The sequence below is a fragment of the Asparagus officinalis genome, chromosome 4 (assembly GCF_001876935.1).
Source record: "Asparagus officinalis chromosome 4, Aspof.V1, whole genome shotgun sequence".
Lineage (NCBI taxonomy): Eukaryota > Viridiplantae > Streptophyta > Magnoliopsida > Asparagales > Asparagaceae > Asparagus > Asparagus officinalis.
The window spans coordinates 98,045,740-98,050,806 of record NC_033797.1 but is presented as its reverse complement, the minus strand read 5'-3'; the positions used below and the strand labels follow the sequence as shown (position 1 = coordinate 98,050,806).

The window sequence follows — 5,067 nt, the reverse complement described above, 5'->3', positions numbered from 1 at the left end:
AAACACTAGAAAAACTTATTAGTAATAAATTGTTTGTCAAATCATCATCAAAACTATAGGGTCAACAGTATAGATCCACTTTTATGCTCTATTATTTTTATTAGTTCGATTTTCTTTATGCTCATAATTTAGATTTTTATTTCCTTATTCTTGTTCTTACTTTAGCAGCTAGTTTTAATTTTTATACTCTTTCTTTTATGCCTTCTAATCTAGATTTTATTTTCTTTTTTTTAATGTGTAACTAAATCTTGTAAGAATTATAGAATTGTATAAAAGTAGTTTGATTTCTTTTATGATTTATAGATTGATCTCTTGTGCTGAAAATTATCATGTTTAAGATAATCAAGTAGAGAACCAATTGGTAGAAGAAAAATTTGATAATCTATACTTATCTTGAGGGGTTTGATAGGTTATACTTATAAATTCTAGAATCACTATATAGTTGCTTATTATTTTCATGAATGTTGATTTTTCTTAGATGATAATTTGATAGGTATGCTTTTCTTAAGTGGGTTGATGATTTATGCTTAATAAATCTAAAATAAAATATGATTAAATAAGAGTAGTTTATAAATCCTAAATGAAATAAACTAGTGAATTCAATTCTACATTTCTATCTTATTTACTTGATTTCCTCCATCTTTTACTTATTCTAATTTTTCACTTCTTGAATTTTTCTCTTCTTGAATTTTCCTCTTTTCGAGTTTTTCTCTTCTTGATTTTGTTGTTTTTTCTATTTTCATTTTTTCTCCTCCTTGATAAATTTTTTTTCTGTTCACTCTCTTCCTCCCCTCTTGTTCTATTTTTCTTTTATTTGTAAATAATCACACACTCCCCATATCTTTACACTTTCACTCCTCTTTGATCACACATAAGTCTAGGAACCAATTTTAGAATTTTTTTATACACCTTCCTTGTAGGATCGATATTATATCTATACTATAACTTGATTATACACTTGCAATCTTGATACTATTTTCACAACACATCAAAATTGTACAATCAGAAAATAAACATATTAGATTTGGATCCTCTCTAATTAGGTGGTAATCGTAAAAATTCAATTACTCCAATCTTCATCGTCCATGCTAATTTTTATGGATAAAATTGTAAATTATTAAAAACTACTATTTTGAAGCCATTAATATATGAGAAAGGACAGCTTACATGACCTCTTCTCATCCCTTGAAATTGAAATGGATGTTGAAAGTTTGTGTAATCATACTCTCTCTAATCAACACCTAATTAGAGAGGATCCACATTAAAGTATATTCCATTCATAAGTAGGGGTAATCACTAATTAGTGCAAACTGAATAAACCGACCAAACTGACTAAAATTCAACGGTTCAGTTTGGTTTTAGAAAGACTTTGGATCAGTTTGGTTTTGGAATATTTGAAACCAAAATAATCAAACCGACCATTTTAAACCGACAGATCTTAACATAAGTGTTTAAAAATTTTCACGTCACCTACCAAAATAATCAAACCAACCGATCTTAATATAAATGTTTAAAAATTTTCACTTCTAGGTGAAGATAATTTACACTAATATTTTTATATATTTTACTTGATAAATGTTAAACTTTAGTTTGTAAAGTAGTTGATTTGGTGAATTTACTTTTCCAATCAGAATATAAAGATGAGTAAGAGGTTTGAAAGAGTAAGAGTATTATATTTTAGGTGTATTCTTATAAATGACCAAACAGAACAAACCGAACTGAACCGCACTGAAGCGATTCAATTTAGTTCGGTTTAGTTTTGAATCTACTTCAGTTTGATTTGGTCTGGTTAAAAATAGTCAAAACTAACTACACCCACCATTTGCTTACCAATATTCATAAGATGTAAAATATGCTATCAAGGTATATTTTCTCTTTTATCTCTTATTATTTTTCCTATTTTAGAAAAATAACGCTTCCTTATTTTTTGGAAAAATGTATTTTCTAAAAGGTATTTATGGACTTTTCAAAAAAGTATTTTTGATGAGAAATTTGATTATTGTACAACAACAAATTATTATAAATTTTATTTTTCTAAATATATTTTATAAAAAAACTTTTTTCAAATTTATAATTTTCTTTTTTTGACTTGTGTATTGTTTAAATTTTTTAATTTTTTTATATAGTTTCAAAAAAGTCTATGTTTTTAAAAAATGTATAATTTTATCATTATATTTGTACATGTTTTTAAGTTTAAAAATTATTAGTATGGTTTAAAATTTAGTTTATTATTTTGTAAGTTATAATTTTTTAATTATATATTGGAAGTTTTTGTAAACTTTTGTGATTTTTGTATTTTGTTTAAAATTTTAAAAGTATTTATTTATGGAATTTGTTACAAATAAAGTTTATACATTTTTTTATTTTTTGATTTGCTTTTATTTAATAGTTTTTATTTCATGGAATTTTTATATTTTTATGTTATTTAGAAAATTTTATAAATTTTCAAATTTTTGAAGTATGATTTTTTATTTAGGTATGTTGCAATTATAATGCAACTTGTGCCACTTAGCAATGGCTAAGAAGATGGATTAACTTACTTAAACCATCATGAGAGCTTCAACTTTAATCTATTTGATTTAGATAGTTAAGATGAGGAGTTATCTTTATATCTATCTACCCTTTAAAAGAGGGAATACTAGAAAAACTTTTTCATTCCTAAATTGCCCTTCAACTATTGTAAATATGACAAAGTTATCCTTTTATTTTCGTTACTCACAAATCAGAATACGTAAAGCTTCACCGTTTCATCTGTTACGAATTTCCTCCGGTATGATTATTATGGTCATCAATATGCTTATTATTATCCTCATCATCCACAATCCTTCTCTTCCCTCTTCTTCCACCTCAAAACCCCAACCCTAATCCCCTCCCTGCGCCTCCTCCCCTCCTTCACCCGCCTCCTCTCCTTCGTCACCCCCGAAGAGCCCGCTTCCGAGAGCCGCCGCCGCAAGCGCCGCCTCCGCATCGAACCTCCCCTCTCCTTCCTCCGCCAGCCTCAACAGCAGCGCATCCCCTCCAAAACCCCTATAAATCCTAACACCCCTAAGGTCCCCGAACCCCTCTCCACCCTCGCCGGCAAACGACTCAGCCTCCACAACAAGATCCTAAACCTAATCCGGGTCAACGATCTCGATGAGGCCTCGCTTTTGGTCCATCACTCGAATAATTTCTGGTATGTCTTGATCAGTTTATAAATTTTGATTTTGATTTTGATTTTTGATTTTAGAAATTCTTAGACTATCATCTAAACTTTCAGTATATATATTACTTTGTGCTGCTTCAGGAAATCCTTTAACATCCCCAACTTGTCTAAATTTTAAATTCATGTGATCTTGGATGAATACAAAGTTCGCTCATAGATTGTATGGGGTTTTTTGCTCTAGCAATACATCAAGTCTCACCACTTGGCCTTTAGGTTCATATTTAAGAGTATCCCACTCCTTTAGTTTTCAGTAAGAGCTTGATACAGTTTCATAGAGGGTTATTATTGTAGCTGTTAAATACTGGTTAGGTTTAAGCCATCATCGAGCCATATGACCATCTAAACATATACTTAAACTGCTGCTAAACACAGTTTTGCAATTTCAGGCATATTTTTCGCTTCCGGAAGGAATTGCTACTGCTGCTGGTTTGATTGCTATGATGACTGACCACTACAAAATTCTGGTGAGATTTCATATCTTCCATTATTTGCTTGGATATGCCTTTGGTTGCAATATTTACCTTTGATTCCTACTCTGGATCGTATTTTCTCATTATGAGTGTTATCTTACATGAACGAGTGAGCAAAATTTGGACCTCCTTACCGACAATTCTTTGCCTAACCTGAAGACTATAATATTGACACGCAGTGTGATTTCATATCTTTCATTATTTGCTTAGACATGTCTTTGGTTGCAAAATTTACCTTGGATTCCTACTCTGGATCATGTTTTTCTTGTTACAAGTGTTATCTTACATAATCAGGTAAGCAAAATATGGACCTTCTAGCAGTTCATATCCAAACCTCAAGACTATTATATTGGCACACAATGTGATTTTATATTCTTGGACCAGTCTTTATTTTCAACATGGACGCTGGTGGGAACTCTATTAGTGCCTGAGCTGAATAGGGTAAGAAAGCCACCAAATAGGGGGAAAAAGGGAACGAGTCTGGTCATCGCACAGTCTATACTGATGTGTTTTCTTTCTATTCATTTTCTTTTTCTTTTTTGAAGGGGAAGGATTAAAGTCTCGACCATTCATAATCAGCAATGGGCATTTCAAATTGCGATTACTTTCTGTTCATCCAGATTTACACTGAAAATCCCTAAAAACATTGCCTGATATGGTTTTTAGTTTCTTGCCTATGCATCAAGTGGACGCAATGTAGATGGTTAAGAGTAGCAAGTCAAATGCTTTTAGGATGTTTTGTATCTTGCAAAATTTCTGGGTAAGAGGTTTCAAAGTGCTAGACCATAATTACATGAGAGTTTTCAAAGGTTGCGAAAACTGACACTATCCATATATTTTTATGCATAACTTTCTTAAAGCATGGCAAAATTTCAGTCGCTAGAGTATCATTGGTGTTATAAAGGGACAAATTCTTTTGTTTTTACATTTATATATATACTTTGTTTAACATTAGACTGTAAATTGGTAGGAAGGCAGTGACAGCGAGCATGAAAGCAATGATGTAGCAAGAACATCTCGCAGACCACAGAAGCGTGCTCGGGGTAAGTATCGTCTCATGTCAAAGGGTCCTGATGGTCCTTGTCCAGATCTGTTGCAACTTCAATCTGCCTCATCAAGTTATGCATGCATGTCTTTATTGAAGAGTAAGCGTTCTGGAGGTAGTGTAAAGTATTCATATAAATGAACTTTTAGCCCATTCATTATTCATATATATATACATAAAATCTGAAAGTCTTCAGTCGAATATTACATTTCATTAAACTGCTTGGAAGTGTGGATGCAGGGGAATGAGTATATATATATATATATATATATATATATATATATATATATATTAGACTGTAAATTGGTAGGAAGGCAGTGACAGCGAGCATGAAAGCAATGATGTAG

The 5,067-nt window shown here is 31.2% G+C and overlaps 1 long non-coding RNA gene across 1 annotated transcript; it reads left to right on the top strand.

The window, feature by feature from the left end:
• On the top strand, positions 2,735 to 4,818 carry LOC109837888. Its single transcript, XR_002246474.1, has 3 exons — positions 2,735 to 3,175; positions 3,592 to 3,669; positions 4,646 to 4,818. It is a non-coding gene; the product is annotated as an uncharacterized LOC109837888 (long non-coding RNA).